The 17,858-nt window shown below is 40.0% G+C and overlaps 1 protein-coding gene and 1 long non-coding RNA gene across 4 annotated transcripts in view; one reads left to right on the forward strand and one right to left on the reverse strand.

The window, feature by feature from the left end:
* The window catches only part of ADGRB3 (adhesion G protein-coupled receptor B3), a 918,859-nt gene that overhangs the window by 70,113 nt on the left and 830,888 nt on the right, over window positions 1-17,858 (forward strand). The window lies entirely within an intron of this gene.
* On the reverse strand, window positions 4,453-16,101 carry LOC113898058. Its single transcript, XR_003512508.1, has 3 exons — window positions 15,396-16,101; window positions 10,234-10,405; window positions 4,453-6,626 (listed from the first exon to the last, which is right to left on the reverse strand). It is a non-coding gene; the product is annotated as an uncharacterized LOC113898058 (long non-coding RNA).

Genomic DNA, 17,858 nt, shown 5'->3' on the forward strand with positions numbered 1-17,858 from the left:
GGTCCTCTGCCTGCGCACACAGAGGTCTGCTGAGATGGCCGTCACGCCATATGGCCCTCGATTATGTTTCCCATAGATAACCTCAGGGACATGCTGTGTTTGTGTCAGATCAGCCTCTTCAGGTCTGGTGCCCTCTCCCTTTTCATAGTTGGCAGTCATTTGACTGCTCCCAAGCTACATCAGGGAAAGGAAGTACAGCCTTTGTGCTTTTCAAAATCCCGGCAATTGCCTACTTCCGCTGCATCCCTGGATCCCTGAATTGGAAACTTCTTCCTCTCCAGACCATGGTTTCTGCCTTTAGAGAATGCATCAGTCTTGTTAAGCTCTCTTCTCCTCAATGTTGTGGGTACATCTGGGACTTCTATGTGCCCATGTGTTTAAACTTTCAAAAATTAAAATCAGGAATACTTGTTTTCTATGTTGGGTTATTTTCCATCTCCTGTTATCAGGCAGCAGGCATAGTATAGTCTGTTGTTCAGTTCAGTTCAGTCACTCAGTCATGTCTGACTCTGCAACCTCGTGGACTGCAGGACTCCAGACCTCCCTGTCCATCACCAACTCCCAGAGTTTACCCAAACTCATGTCCCTTGAGTCGGTGATGCCATCTGACTCAACCATCTCATCCTCTGTCATCCCCTCCTCCTCCCACCCTCAATCTTTCCCAGCATCAGGGTCTTTTCAAATGAGTCAGCTCTTCACATCAGGTGGCCAAAGTACTAGAGTTTCAGCTTCAGCATCAGTCCTTCCAAAGAACACCCAGGACTGATCTTCTTTAGGATGGACTGGTTGGATCTCCCTGCAGTCCAAGGGACTCTCAAGAGTCTTCTCCAACACCGTAGTTCAAAAGCATCAATTCTTCTGCACTCAGGTTTCTTTATAGTTCATACATGACCACTGGGAAAACCATAGCCTTGACTAGACAGACCTTTGTTGGCAAAGTAATGTCTCTGCTTTTTAATATGCCATCGAGGTTGGTCATAACTTTCCTTCCAAGGAGTAAGCGTCTTTTAATTTCATAGTCTGTCATGGTGCTGTCCATTCGATGTGCTCTGATGATCCTCTATCTGAGCCATCCAGTATGGCAGCCCCTGGCTACGTGTGCCTGTTGGTCGCTTGAAGTGTGCCCAGTGTGACTCAGAAACTGAAGTTTTAATTCTGCTTGGTTTTAATTTACAGGTAAATTGCCACATGTGGCCAGTGTCTAGCACAGGTAACTGCTGGAATGTGGAGAAATGACATAGCTTTTAAAGAAATGACTAGATTCCTAAATATCTTGCAGTCCTAAAATCATGTCTGGGACGTGCTATATGGCGTGTCAGATGTGAATTTGACTCATTGCGGCTGAGACTGCTTTTGCAAGAAAACCTTGTCTCTGTCTCTCAGTAGATAGTCACTCCTTGTGCTCCTCTGTCACTGATGGGTGCAGGTGGCTGGGAAGGGGAGCAGATGGGAACAAACCTAAACTTTCAGGGAAAGATCTCTTCTGACTGAATTCCCCATCGTTCATGAGACTCCTTTCCTTTATTTTCCAAGAAGGTTTCAGGATGTGAAAGAAAGCCTACAGATAGGTGTCCTCGGGTTGGGAACGGGTCCCCTGGATTGCATGCAATCTCTGTGTCTCTTGGTCTCCTAGACACTGGGACTGGAGAGGTCTGGTGTCTGGGCACGGCTTACCCCCCACTGCCAAAGTCCACAGCAGCTGGGACTCCCAGTCTGTTCTTGGTGGCTCTCACTGTTGGTCACCTCTGCTAGTCTGAGGGTATCAGACTGCTGGTGTCTTGGTCGGCATCGGTGAAGATCTCTGAGAGTCCAAATAGTCTCTGCATCATTTCCCAGAGTTTTGGATCCTATAGAAGCAAAAAACAGCCTGTAGCACATTAAATGCGGTGGGAGAAGGAGCCGCTGGCTCAGGTGTTCTTGGCATCTACACCTCTGGAATTCCTGTTGTGGCTTCTCTCAGCCCCTACGATATCTGGCTGAGGTCAAAGTGGTGGTCAGTTGATGGGGTCTGTTTATCTAAATCTCCTCTTCTCCTCTGGTGGCTTTCTCTTCATCTTCCTACCTGGGTAGAACTTCTCTGAAATTCTGTTGTCAGTGGTTGATAGTAACCTTTCATGATCTGCATTAGCCAAGCTTGAGTCTTAATGTTGGGTTCTGCAATAATGTATGGAAAAACCTGAATGAACTTTTTGAGCAACCAATACTCAAAGGGAACTGCTAAAATTTATCATTTTCTCTTTAGGGAAAGCATTTTTTTTTTCTTTTTTCCACAAATTATTGTGTCACTGTGAAATAAGCTGTCTGTTTTTGAAATTAAAAGTAAATAGTTTTTCCTGCATTAGAAAAAGGACATATACAATGATATTAATAATGCAATCTCTGAATTTGCGGTTTGAAATATTTTATACTTTGCTATATTTTGAAGATTGACTTTTGTCACTTTTATATCCTAAAAAAAGAGAAAATCTAAAAGTGAAAGTTATGAAATTTTTTTCACCTCATTTAAAAGTAAAGCACAAACCACAACTGAATTAATGAAACAGGATAAAGAAGCTCCTGGAATTTGATATCTTATTGTTGTGACAAAAAGCAGATCTGAGCTTCATTTTAAAATGTTTAAAATGTTGAGAGTCAAATGTTTCACGTTACATGAAAAATTCTGAATCATAAACATGTAATTTTAGTCCTAATGATTATAAGTAATTAAGGGATAATTTCCAATCTGGCTCCAAAGAGTTGAACATTAAACAGTTTTAGAGATCATAAAGTGTATAGTCCCTTTGTTGAGAAAATTAGCCATTTATTTGTACATTATAGAAGATTCATATAAAGCACATTTAGCCAAAATGTAGTTAACTGTACTTGAGCTTTAAAGTAAGTCTAGAAAACCCCAGATTGTTTTGACTAATTAAAGGACAGCTCATTCTCCTGTAAATCGGTGCCATCATAGTATGGTGCTTCTTATTTTGGAGAATTATCACCTGTCAGCTTAGTCAGTGGGAGAATAATAAAAAGGCTTCAGATGATGTAAAGAATCCTATGAAGATACACTCTGAGGGACTGAGCATGGGATGGATCAAGCCTGAGATCAAAATGTCCAACCATGATTTTATGTTAAGAAGAATACAGCTTTCAGTACTTAAACCTAAAAATTAATACTATTATTTTTGGTGGGACATCATTTTTACATTTATGTTGACACAGGTAAATTTCATAAAATTGCTGTTTCATTTTAATTAACCAGTTGTTTCATGGTTTATTTCAGAATGGACCTCTGAAAGTAAGGACTCTGTTATTTTTAAAGTTAAAAGATTTTACATAAAATCTGCTTTTTGTCATCTGCAATTGATATTCTTACTTATATTAATTCAGGTGTTAAATGACCAAGTTTTTCTCTTTAAGCATGCAAAATGGTGTTTAGTTACATTATTTGTGCTCTTAAAACACATGAAATGCCCTTCTATGCTGGTTTTCTTTTTTTTCTCTCATTTATCTTAATTTTAGGAGGCTCAGTCCCTCATAATAACATTCTTTGTTGTTGACCCATCTGTGGGTTTTTAAAATTATTATTGGCGCGGGGACGCCTAGCTCGCTCACAGTTCGGCAGGCGGCCTCCGGGTCCCGACCACTGCGCCCGCGGCCCTGGGCGAGAATAGAGGCTGGACTCGAGGTTCGGCGGCCGGCGCCGAATAAAAAAAATAAAATAAAATAAAAAAATAAAAAAATAAAATTATTATTATTTCTTAAGACTTTTATTTTTAGAGCAGTTTTAGATTTACAACAATTTGTAACAAATGTGCCCCTCTGGTGTGGGATATTCATAAAGGGGGTTATGCCTCTGAGAGAGAGACATGGAAATTTCCTACATTTCTACTGCCCTCAGGGGCATAACCCCCTTTATGAGTATCCCACACCAGAGGGGCACATTTGTTAAAACTGGTGAACCTACTTTGATGCATCATGTTCACCCAAAGTCCATAGTTTAGATTACAGTTCACTCATGGTGTCGTACATTTTTTGCTTAGACAAATGTGTAATGACAAGTATCCATTATTATTGTATCATGGCAATTATTTTTACTGCCCTAATAATCCTCTGTACTTCGTCTGTTCAAGTCTTCCCTGACCAGCCCTGGACATTGTTTTTTTTTTTTTTTTTTGGTACTGTCTTCATAGTTTTTCCCTTTCTAGGTGTCATATAATTGGGATTATAGAGCATATAGCCTTTTCTGATTAGCTTCCTTCTCTTAGTATGCATTTAAGTTTGTTTTATGTCTCATTTCTTTTTGTCATTGTTATTGTTTAGTTGCTAAGTCATGTCCGACTCTTTTGTGATCCCACTGACTATAGCCCGCCAGGAGCCTCTGTCCATGGGATTTCCCAGGCAGGAATACTGGAGTGGGTTGCCCGTTTCTTCTCAGGGGATCTTCCCGACTCAGGGATTGAACGCATGTCTCGTGCTCTGCAGGCGGATTCTTTACCGCTGAGCCACCAGTGCAGCCCTCATTGCTTTTTAGCCTTGAATAATATCCCAGTGTCTGGATGGACCACACTTTGTTTATCTGTTTATCTACCGGAGGACATCTTGGGTGCTTCCAAGCTTTGGCAATTAAGAATGAATCTGCTATAAATATCTGTGTGCAGGTTTTTGGATTGGCTCAAAATTTCAGCTCCTTTGGGTAAACACCAAGGAGTAGGATTATTGGACAGTGTGGTGGGACTATATTTAGGTTTTTAAGGAGCTGCCAAAGTGCTCTTCACTGTGGCGATACCATTTGCAGTCCCACCAGTAATGAGTGAGAGTTCCTGTTGCTCCATTCCTCACTAGCATTTGGTGGCGTCACTGTTCTGCATTTTGGCCATTCTAATAAATGATACTGGTTATTTTATTAATAATTCCAATCATCCTAGTAGAATGACCTAGCTATTTGTTTAACAGACACTTTCATCATTTTCCATATTGCCCTGATTCCCAGACATGTTACTCTTCTTTGCTGTTGAATGTTTTCAAGTTCATGTAATGTGTAATCAGAGGAACTTGAAGTTGAATTGTGGCTACACCAATTAATATTCAGATAATATTGTGGATGTTGTTTGTAAAGTAAACTTGAGTCTCTTCATCTGTAAAATTGGAATAATACCTACTGTTTAAGGTTATTGTAAAGGTCAAATGGGTATATAGATTCACACACACATACATATATATAGATTACTAAGTGCAAGCTGTTCTAGCTATTACAGTTAAATTATAGTATAATATTATAATGATGACATAATTATAATTGTGTTGTGTTTATAACTAACCAGTGGAAAACTAATTATATTTTAATTTTACTGAATTGCCTTCCAGTGTAGAACAGTTTTGAACTTAAAGCTTTTATGTGATTGGAGGTGAGAAATACTGGAGAGGTCAACAAAACAGAAAAACCTAGTCATATACAAAGTTGAAATGGGACATTAATCCTTTAAGAATGTGGTAGATTATAATACAAAGAATTGCTATTAATGAGAAAAGACCAATTGTAAAAAAGTTCATTTATACCATGGTGACTTAAATTTTTCACAAGAAATAGAAAACTCTGATTCATAGATGAGATTGTCTTATTAATCATTCTGTTTTGTTTAATCATCTTAGATCATTTGTTATTTTATTTTTTCAATCTTCCTGTTTATTTCAATGATATTGAACATCATAGCATGAGATAGACATAGCTCAACATTTTACCTTTCTGAGGGTTAGCAATGGCCACAGGGGCATTAAACCGGTAATATAGAGAGAATGTGGTTATTAATAATGGCATAAAAGTGTGCTGGAGAGAGAGGCTGGTAGGAAAGCAAATAGCATTGGTATTTATTCCAGTCTGTGGATTAGGGAAAGGTCCATGGAGGATACGATGATGTGATCAGCCTTCGTGACTCTGGTAAAACAAAGCAGCAAGACGGACACAGGCATAGGAGTATATCTGGGCACATATATAGTTTGTGCTAAGCTTCCCAGGTGATTTTTATGCCTGTCTAGTGCAGTTCAACGTAGAAATCTCTAACTATTCTGTAGTTTTTTTCCCTCCAGAAGAACAAATGAATATTAACAATATTGTTTTAAAAGAAAAGATTTACCTATAATGAAATAATTTCCTTACACACTGTATTTTGGACCACAAATACTGAAGAATCGAGTTCCATAATATGAATGGACACAAGCTCTTCCCTCTTTAATACAGCTGGGGAAACTTATTCTTTGAATTAATGCTGTACAATTTGCAGACACTTCAGGCTAATTTTAGACTGATGTATCTATTTATGTAAATTATGGCTTGGGAGGGGCTTCCCTTGTGGCTCCGCTAATCTGCCTGCAATGTGGCAGACCTGGGTTTGATCCCTGGGTTGGGAAGATACCTTGGTGAAGGGAAAAGGCTACCCACTCCAGTTTTCTGTCCTGGAGAATGCCATGGACTGGAATTCCAGTACGGTCCATGGTGTTGCAAAGTGTCCAACATGACTGAGCGACTTTCACTTTCACTTTTCTCTCTCTTTTAACCACATCTTGGTTCTGAGTTCTTGATTGGCAACTCATTTTTTTCCTGTGCTGTAAAAGCCACTTAAATTGGCTGTTCATTATTGTTCTGCCTAAAAAAAAAAAAAAAAAAGGGAAATCATAAGTTTCCCAGATCAAATGCCACAGACACATGACACCAGGAAAATTCACCTGTTCCACTTTCATCCGTTGTCCTAGTCACTCTTTAAAGATAGAGATGGTGTTCCTACACACTTGAGGTTTTTCAGTTCAGTTCAGTTGCTCAGTCGTGTCGGACTCTTTGCGACCCCATGAATTGCAGCACGCCAGGCCTCCCTGTCCATTACCAACTCCCAGAGTTCACCCAAACTCTTGTCCATTGAGTCGGTGATGCCATCCAGCCCAGGTTTTTAGTTTGTGTTAATTTTGTTCCAAACTGGAAGAAACGAAAGAGGCTGGGGAGGATTGATTCTGGTTTGTAAGCAGCTGTAAGTTGTCTTTCAATCTGCACAGTGTACTTTATATATAAGTATTTGAGTACATTTACTTGATTCATCCAATTATTTTTAAACTCCTTAAAGAATTGCTTGTTGAGAGGCAGCCTGTTGTGGGGATACTCAGTCCTTCCACCACTTCCCCCCACAACCCAGCCTAGCACAGGAATGGGCTAGGGAGGGACCTGAGGGCCAAAAGGGAACACTGATGAGCTTCTTTAGAGTTCAGTGTTAAGAGTCCTTTAATATTTCCAACCCATTAATGTGTATGAAGCTGAGAGACTCTAGCTCATCAGCCAAGGTAAAAGTATTAATATCATAAATTTCTCATGTTAATATTTTCGTCTTTTGGAACCACTTAGAGTGGTTTCTGTTTTCCTAACAGTGTTTCTGTTTTGGAAATTGTCTGATGCACTTGGCTGAAATATAAAATATGTAAGAATTCTGGGTACATTTATGTGTAGTTAGAACTGGCATACCATTTGTGTCCTTTTGACCATTATTTCACAGAGTACTTAGAATAGATGATTTTTTAAAAATATGTAAAGTTGAACTTGTAGCAGTATTATTGAAAGTGCCTTATAGTAACACCTGGATTTTAAAATTAATTCAAAGAATTGAATAAATGTAAAAAAGTCATTAGTGGGGATTCCTAGGTGTTTCAGTGGTAAAGAACCCACCTGCCAATGCAGGAGATGCAGTTATAATCCCTGGGTAGGGAAGATCCCCTGGAGAAGGAAATGGCAACCCATTCCAGTATTCTTGCCTAGAAAATCCCATGGACAGAGGAATCTGATAGGCTAGTCCACCGGATGGCAAAGAGTCAGACACAACTAAGCATATATACACACACACAATAAACCATTATGTTTATAATTTGATATTTTCAGTTTATTTTAAAAGGCATAAAAATGATATGGTTTGATAGTTGTTGGGAAAGATTGATAGGGCGTGATATTAATAAAACAAGTATAGTAATGGTAGAGTTAAGGTACAGCTGCAGCTGTTTACTAGAAAAATCTTTCAAATTTGCTGTATGTTTGAAAAGTTCATGATAAAATTCTAGAAAAAAGTCAAATTTTGTAGATTCCAAACAAGTTCAGTTTTGACACTCAGAATCAATGATTTATGGTTCATAATCAATATTTTGTTCTCCTGGAAGAAAAGCAAAAGTGTTAGTCACTTAGTCATGTCCAACTCTTTGTAACCCCATGGACTGTAGCCCACTAGGCTCCTCTGCCCATGGGACTCTCCAGGCAAGAATACTGGAGTGGGTCACTATTCCCTTCTCCAGGGAGTCTTCCCGACCCAGGGATTGAACCCAGGTGTCCTGCGTGGCAGGCGAATTCTGTACTAAGTCACCAGTAATGCCCCTAATTAGCTAAAAGTTAATAAGAAAAGCATGCTTAAATACAATTTAAACAGTCTTTTTTATACACTACCACTGTTTTGTAGGACTTCAAATAACTGTAACTTTGAAATTTTGGGAGCATCATCATATATTCATCAAGGCCAGATTCATAATTGAAATGTAAGAAATTAACATTATTATTCATTTCACATAATTTCTCAGAGCAATTATGGCTATAACTGAGGACCTTTTTATCCATTCATCTGCTGGTGGACACTTGGGTTGTTTCCATGTTTGACTGTTGTGAATGATGCTGCATGAACATGGAAGTACAAATATCTTTTCACTAACCTGTTTTCATCCCATTTGGTTATATACCCAGAAGTGGTATTGCTGGATCGTAAGGTAGCTTTGTTTTTTTTTTTTTTAAGTTTTAAAATACCAGTCCTCAGTCTTCTAAATGAAATGTTTTATAGTTGCTTGAATTCTTGAAATATTTTATAATATGCATGTGGTACATTTTACAATGTATGAGTTTTATAGTCAGAAAAATTTAAGATATAAAAATGAAGGTGATGAGCACACACTACAGAGAGTTTAAAAATTAGAGGGAAATTGTAGTTCTGTTTAATTTTTTGAGGACTCGCCATACTGTTTTCTGTTTGTCTGCATTTAATTTACAGGTAGTCCCAAATTTTTTTTTAAATAAAATATAAGAAATATACCCCTGGAATACTGAGGTAAGTATGGCATCAAGTATTAAGGCTTATTAACCTCATGTATCATATATCTTTGTTGTTGTAAAAATTTTGCTCTGTTTTTAAATTTGGGGCATTTAGAGAATAATGTTAACCTGATTATCATTCTCAAGTGAGCTTTCAAGAGTTCATTAAAAGTTAAGATGAGAACAGCATGCTCTACGAAGCAGCTATTTTTAACAGAACCAAATTTGAATTCACCTACTTTAAAGCTTTTCACTCTTTTTAGAAAATATTTCCATCAATAATTTTTAGATTATATAAGTCTATTGAGGTCACAGTTTATAGACCCATCTCACAATGATCTGACATTTTTGCATCTTGGCTAAATTCATGAGAACCAAAATTCTTTCTCTTCAAGGGCAGTCCAAATAGAGAAGCAGAGTATATAGGTTTGCTTTAGATAACAAAGAAGCAAACAACCAAAGTCTCAGAATGTTCAGTTAATTGACAGTCCTCAACTGTATATATTTATGCTTTGATTTGCTAAAAATATTTTGCCATGTAGAAGCCTCCCTTTGTGGCAAAGGGCTCCTTTTAAAAGTGAAAGTTTTAAATTCCATTAAAAAATAAAATCCTATACTTGTAACAAGAAGTATACTTTTGTCTTGAATTTAAATGAAAAAAATAAAAACCAGTCACTGAAAGTTGTAACATCTTCTTAGTAATTTAGTGATATCACAGAATATCTTTTACATGTATTTATCAGTACTGGAAATTATTTTTGAGATCACAAATACATTTAAAAATAGTTACTGGGCTATATTTTTGAAATGTTATGGCTGGACCAGATCATGGATCTCTGGCTCCCTTTATCTGGAATGTGCTTGCTTTGTTCTGTGGTACCAGCTTAGAGTCACTTTTTCTTGGTCTGTCTCCTTGTCCTTGAAGGAAACCGTGGCTCATTTATGTTTTTTTTTTTTTTTTTTCTCCCAAGTAAGCACCCTGTAGTGCTTACTACCATGTTGACTCCTGTATTTTCTGCACTAGAACCTAAGCCCGATTTGGGCAGGTATTGTTTTATGCATGGCTCATTGGTCACTGTTTCCAGCCCTCTGAACACAGTAAGTGCTCAGTGACTTGGAATGCCCTCTCGTGTTCCAGAGGGCTGACTTACCCTCTGAAGCCTCCCTCTTCTCCAGGGTCATTTTGATGTCAAGCAGCATTGCAGTGGTCTCGAAAGAGAGAAAACTAGTATCAGGGTCTTCCTCTTTCTTTCTCCATAACATGTGTGTTTATTTGAAGAGCCATGGTGGAGTCTGGGTATATGACTCTACGTCTCTCTGAGTCTTCCAGGAAGCAGATGCATACGTGAAGTTTTCATGGAAGAAAGTTTAAGGAAGGGGTCATTTAGAGGTGGAAAGGGTTGAGTTGACCAACCTGAGATGGGAAGTGCTCACTCAGGGACTAAACTAGTATTAAAAGGGAAAAAAACTGGACAATACTTATGGCAGCAAAACCAGCTGTTATTCAGGAACTGTTGAAATAGAGGAAGAGGGTCCTCAGAACAAAGCTGGATTTAACTCTGAATGCAGCATGGACAATGGGGATTTATTGACCAGGGTGGGGTCAGTTGATGTAATATTACTAAGTGGAGGAAGGGGAATGTTTGGCTCAACTGACCCAACAAGATTTTTCCTGAAGGTGGGCTTGAGTGATCAGGTATCACCTAGGGGATCTAAGGATGAGGAACTTGGTCAGATATCGAGGTGATCAGATACTGAGGATGGGAAATTCTCCGTAAAGTGACTTAGCAGAATCTTTGCTACAATGGACAACACAGACATGGACGTGGAAGTCTAAAAGTCGAGGTCTAGTTGAGGTTTTGGAGGCATCTGGCCGAAGGAAAGCTGTTACCACCTGCAGACCTGAGAGGCAGAGGGAAGGTAATTGCAGGAAGCTGGGGCTTACAGGAGGCAACCACTGCCAGAATTCTGACCCAGTAAGGATGGGAGATTGGGGAGTGGAGAGTAGATAACCCTAGTTGGCCAACCCAACAGGAGGCCAGGCAGCGAGGAAGCCCAGGCATAGAGGTCATTCTCCGGAGTGAAAGCCAAGGAGAGGAGGACACAGGAGACTGGAGGGGTTTGTGGAGACGGATCAGGCATAGTTTGACTGGCTGATGCCCTTAGACAGATTGTTCATTGCCTTGAAAGCTATTTTCTTGTCAATAAAATGTGAACAGTAAGACCTAATTTGTAATTGCAAGGTTGAAAGAAAGAAAATATATAAGACACTTAGCATCAGTTCAGTTCAGTCTCTCAGTCGTGTCCGACTCTTTGCGACCCCATGGACTGCAGCACGCCAGGCCTCCCTGTCCATTACCAACTCCCGGAGTTCACCCAAACCCATGTCCATTGAGTCGGTGATGCTATCCAGCCATCTCATCCTCTGTCGTCCCCTTCTCCTCCTGCCTTCAATCTTTCCCAGCATCAGGGTCTTTTCAAATGAGTCAGCTCTTTGCATCAGGTAGCCAAAGTATTGGAGTTTCAGCTTCAACATCAGTCCTTCCAATGAACACCCAGGACTGATCTCCTTTAGGATGGACTGGTTGGATCTCCTTGCAGTCCAAGGGACTCTCAAGGGTCTTCTCCAACACCACAGTTCAAAAGCATCAATTCTCTGGTGCTCAGCTTTCTTTATAGTCCAACTCTCACTTAGCATAAGTCACTATAATTTCCTTGTTCTTGGTGTTCTGAGCATAGGCATATTTTGAATCTCTGAGCTTCTAAACTTTGAACTTCCCTCTGATTGGAGAGTTACCACATACTTCAAAAATATCAAGAATGGGCTGAAGTTAAAGGTACGGCAGTGTGGTGAACGCAGAAAAACAATTTAATTTGGTGAATTTAAACTTTTGCTTTACCTAGCCCGTGAGAAAGAGATGCTGATTGTGAACAAGGCAGGGGCTCTGTGTGTGTACAGAATAGATGTCCGTCTGTGAGTCTGTGTGGTTGGGGCTTTTGGATGGTGCTCTGAGCCAGGCTCAGGGTGTTCACATCCTGGATCTGCCACTCCTCTGTGACCTTCAGCAAGTTACTTAACATCTCTGTGTGCTTATTTCCACATCTTTGAAAATACGGGTAACGATGTTGTTTGTCATGGAATAAGATAAGATATACAAGTTCTGAGAACCAGTTCTGGGATGTAATAAATATTTATTTGATATTATTATTATTCCACAGATATGTAATTATTTTAATGCATACATGTTGTTATAGATCTACCCGTAAGTAATTCAGTTATAATTAAGCTTGTTTTGAATAAAGGATTTTGCTGACAATAACTATAAACAAATAAAGGTCTCTTTTTGTTTCTATATAGGCTATTTGAACTGATCATCTGATGGATTATATTGACATTAGCCTTGAAACAAAGCTGAAATAGAGTTTAAATTACATCTTTTTGGATTAATTGTGCTCTGTAGATATTTTTCTTCCTAGCATTGCATCTGTATTGTATATCCAAATGCCTTAAGAAACTCCTTTGGTTAAATATTTTTCTGTTAATGTGAAGTAAAATCATTTGTGTATTTATGCATGCATGTGTATATGTATGTATATGTGTGTGTATGTTTATAAGAGATGATATTCAGGTATATATAATTTGTTATTATAAAAAACTACACTCTGAAAATGAGTTTATATTTACCCTTATATCAGTTGTTTCTAGTTTACATGTTCAATTAATATAATCCAGTCAAATAGGCTAAAGATTAAAATATAATTTCATGTAAGTATGAGATGAAGTAATTATACTTATAAATTATTAAGAAATAACCTTTGTTCTTATTCAAAATAAATTTATCAAGTCATTATAATTGTATTAACTAATAAATGGGAGAATAAAGTTGGGTGAGTTAGTTTTAGGAGGACTTCTAGCAATATTACAATCTGTAAGAAATTATTCTGACCCCCACCCCCAGCCCCACTTGCACCCTGGTCAGAGTGATAACACCCAGTCAGTATAAGTTGCTAATTGGCCAGACAAGAAATTCAAGCAAGCTTTTATTGGGACCCCTGCTGCAGCAGTGAGTGAAAGTCACTCAGTCGTGTCTGACTCTTTGCTATCCCAAGGACTGTAGCTCCCTGGCTCCTCTGTCCATGGAATTCTCCAGGCAAGAATACTGGAGTGGGTAGCCATTCCATGTTCCAGGGTATCCTCCCAACCCAGGGATTGAACCCAGGCCTCCGGCATTGCAAGTGGATTCTTTACCATCTGAGCCACCCAGCAGAAGGGCAGTAAAAATGAGTAGCAGGTTCCCTTGCCTTCACCCCAGGGTGAGGTGAGTGGGTTCCTTATAGGGTGAGGGTAGGAGTGTTTCCAGGGGTCAGTGGTGAGTGCAGAGCCAAATGCATAGTACCCTGCTTTCGCTCCCAATACCCTGATTCTGTCCCCGCTTTTCAGAAGTGACGGATTTTTTTCTTTTTGGACTATTTTGTATCGTGTTGCCCATAATTTGCCGGGACTGCACAAGCGCACAGTTATTTTTAGTCCCTTTTAGTTTCTTTGTGTTCTGTGGACTCAGGAAACTTTGTCCAGGTAGAGCACTGCAGTATCCCCAGTCCCCGGTCCCAGCCTGCCTCAAGAGCACTAGCCTGTTGTGCACACCTAAGAGAAAAACATTCCACCAACATTTCTAAAGGGCTCCGTTCATGGACACGTACAGTCCGTAAAATTAGCAGAAGTCTGGAACATCTCTCAGTGAGTTTTTAAAATACAAAAACTAAAGATACTTCTAATGAAAGAGTTCTGCCTTTTGAAAGATCTTAACCACTGACACCTGTGCTGAATATTTTAAAAAATATTTTGAATTATTTCAAGAGTAACTAAAGAAAAGATAATGGCTGACTCTTGATAAATGTCAGATTTGAAGCTTCACTTGTTCTCATTTTTAAAATAGTTTTATCTTACAAAAAATTAAGCAAATGTTTCATAACTGGTGTGTTAACTTCTGAAAGTGAGCTTTTTTTTAAAAGATCTTGGCTCATATCAGTGCCTATTATCAATCTGTACCTAATTTTTTTACTTAATAGCAGCAAGAAAAAACTGTTCTGCCTCACTCAGGGGCACATACACTGCGGCTGGAATGAAAGGAAATGCATTTCTCAGGCACTCCTTGAGTGGGGATTTGTTTAAAATGTAGGTGGTTCTGCTTTAAAGCTCACTGCTCTGAACATTTTGAACCCTTTGCTTCATTAATCGCATTCATTCTGAAATACTTTTCAATTTAAAACAGGAGATAATTGTAATACCTTGAAGCAAATGAGATGTTATTTCAATAATTAAATCCAAAATGAGATGCCAACACATTAGCCCCGCTGCTGTGTCTGCCTGTTAATAGGGACTCGCATTCCCATTGGTCACAGTGATTCCTTTCTTTTCCAGTTGAGGTAGAAGTACTGCATACTAATTGTATTCTAATGTCTTTTATAAGAGGCAAAATGTGTGTGAAGCCCTATCACACTGTTTTAAATTAATCTAACTTTGCAAAAATTATAATAATTATATGACATGTTGCTTTCATCCCATGCAAATATGCATCAGATTTAAGAAAATAATTTTACATAACAATCAGGTTACTTGAATACTAAGTGCATGCTTTCTCACTAATGAATTTGTTGGTAGAATCAGGAGGCTTTTTATTAGCTTTGTCAAGCTGCAGAAACTTTCAGTGTTTAAAATGGGTCTCAGCATTTCGGCTGAGAGTACACAGCCTATGGACTTGGAGGGTGTGTGGTTGGCTATGCCAAAAGGAGAAAGCATCTATTTTCTCAAAATAGTGTGATATTTTGGAGGGGGTATATCATTTTCATCAGGGACACAGCTCCTATATTAAAATACTAAACTTGGATATGTTGTTTATATCAGACTACATAGGCAAACGGAAGTTTCTGTTTATAGAAGTGACCTAAATATGTGATTTTTCTTAAAGAACTATTAACACTTCTGGTAAATCGGTTTTCCTTTCGGTGAAGATTATTATGCTCTTTGTTTTCTAAGAAGCTAAAAACCACTTAGTTCTTCCTGCCCCTTATTTTAATGCTTGTTTATGCCCTATTATCTCAAATCTTACCTTAGTAATAATGAAAACCATAGTAAAAAATAACTGACACATTAACACTTACTGAATACTTCCTGAGTGATGGACTCTGTGCTTAATGCTTTGGAAGCTTACCGTCCCAGTCCTCACAAAAAAAAAACACATAAAAGGGATATTCTTATTATCTGTATTTTCTAAGCAAAGAACCCAGGGCCAGTGGTGGTGGAGTCACTTACCTGATGTCCTGCAGCAAATGTGCACAGAGCTAGCCTGGCTCCAGGACTCCAGCTGTCAACTTCTCCATCTTCCTGAGCTGACAGGGGCGGGTGGATGCTGAGACAGCAGAATCAAAGATGGAGGTGGTGTTTTTTCAAAAGTGTTTCAAATGTAACCTTTAACCTACACTCTTATTAGAAGAATCAGAGGACCCTCATCCCCTGCAAGCCCTTCTTCTCCCCGATTCTCTTCGTGGATTCCATTTTTTTGCCCCCTGGCTCACCGCGTCCTGCCTGTTCTGTCTGCAGCACCTTTTATCCTGAGTGCTTCTGAGTCTCTGCTCTTGTTACTCCCGTTTGTTTTGAGTGTAGCATTCTAGCGATTAGCGCCATCTGTTATTTGGGTTTATCGGGCTCTTCTCCTGGTGGTGGATGTGCTTTTCCTTTTGTTTAAAGAAGAGTGGAGCTTTTGTTTCCCACGTGTACACCACTGTTACTATGTTTCTAGTTCAAGGCAGAATCTTCTTTCTTGCTGCCACAAGAAATTTGAAGGGCTGGCCTGGGAAGAGTGCTGGTGCACCGCCCTACCCCCGAACGTGCGTCAGTAGAGATCTTCCCGGAGGCCAGCGGTGCCCATCCTTTTTGGCACCAGGGACTGGTTTCCTAGAAGGCAATTTTTCCAAGGACTGGGGGTGTGGGATGTTTTGGGGATGATTCAAGTACATTACAATATTGTGCTAATGATCTGTGTTTGCAGCCATTGCCTAGCACTAACATCACCCCCTCAGATCATCAGGGATTATAGTCTCATAAGGAGTGCACCACCTAGATCCCGCACATGCCTGTGTGGTTCACAGTAGGGGTTCACACTACTAGGAGAATCTAATGCCTCCATTGATCTGACAGAAGGCGGACCTCAGGCGGTAATGCAAGAGATGGTGAGCAACTGTATGTGCAGGTGAAGCTTCTCACCCTCACACCTCCGCGGTGGCCCAGTTCCTGACAGGCCCCAGCAGGGGCTGGGGACTCCCGTTGTAGGCCATTGTTTTACAGGAGCTGCCAATGATCAGAGGGCATCCCTGGCTTCCACCTTCCTTTCAGAGCCTTAGATTAGGGGATGGCTCTGCCGGCAGGCTTCCCATCCCTCCCCTACCTTAGGTTCAGCTGGCTGCACTTTGTGGAAATTGAACTCCCAGATGTGTGCACTGATCGTTTTAAATCTTCCTGAGGCCTCACCCCAGGAGAAGGCAATGACGCCTCACTCCAGTGCTCTTGCCTGGAAAATCCCATGGACGGAGGAGCCTGGTAGGCTGCAGTCCATGGGGTCGCTGAGTCAGACATGACTGAGCAACTTCACTTTCACTTTTCACTTTCATGCATTGGAGAAGGAAATGGCAACCCACTCCAGTGTTCTTGCCTGGAGAATCCCAGGGATGGGGGAGCCTGGTGGGCTGCTGTCCATGGGGTCACACAGAGTCGGACACGACTGAAGTGACTTAGCAGCAGCAGCAGAGGCCTCACCCCAGTCTCCTGCAGTAGTTTGCTTTCTGGGACCTCCTTGTCTTTCCTCCTTCCCTTCCATTTCTTGAAATAAACGAAAGACTTTGGTGAGAAAGTTCACTGTTGTCTTTCCTGCTCTCCATTCTGACCCCTCACACTGCTGTGAATTAACCCCAGGATTCTCCATCTATAGCTGTATATTCTTTGTTTCCCACCCAGGCCAGGTCTCTTCATCTTTGTGAATGAAGACAGTTGATATGATCATTATCTTTCCAGATCCCAGATCCACAACTCAGGGCCTTGTTTCCTTCCTTCCACCAAGGCTGTGAACTGCTTGCATTTCTGTCTCCTTCTTTTATACCTATTCAAGCGTTTTCTTTGTCTTGGACTCCTTTCCCCTCCAGAAGATTGGTAAACTGTTTATAATTTCAAATCCCTCTTTCACCAGGCAGTTTTTTTATAAACAACACAAGATGATTTCTATTTTACATGAGTTTTTATGGTTAGTTCATAGGAAAGCAAACAGAATTTACAAAATTAGTAAATAATGAGTATCATAGAGATGCATACCCTCTGAAGTCTTAATTCAAATTGAAATAAGAGCTAAGTGCGCTTTCTACTATTCCCCACGACTGACTTCCTGCACTGGTGCCTCTGCCAGCCTCTGGTTTTCATCTGGGGCTCAGCCAGCGTAGCAGCAAAGCCAATGAGATTTTGGCTCCAGCAGAATGAGGCTGACCTGGCTGTTGGGTCAGCTGTTAACCCTTCCTGTCCAGAGTGCTTGTGGCCCACTGCTGCTTTCATTCTCTGCAGCCTTTCTGATTAGTTCACAACCATGGCCCTAGTCACCACCCAACTTATATCTGCGCATATATATATCATCATGACATCACCCTAAGAAACATGCTTCTTGTCCCTTATTAGCACGAATGTTCTTTTTTCGTGGTGAACTAAATGCTGGGAAAATACCTTACTTAATGAGAT

Source organism: Bos indicus x Bos taurus, chromosome 9, assembly GCF_003369695.1.
Source record: "Bos indicus x Bos taurus breed Angus x Brahman F1 hybrid chromosome 9, Bos_hybrid_MaternalHap_v2.0, whole genome shotgun sequence".
NCBI classification, from domain to species: domain Eukaryota; kingdom Metazoa; phylum Chordata; class Mammalia; order Artiodactyla; family Bovidae; genus Bos; species Bos indicus x Bos taurus.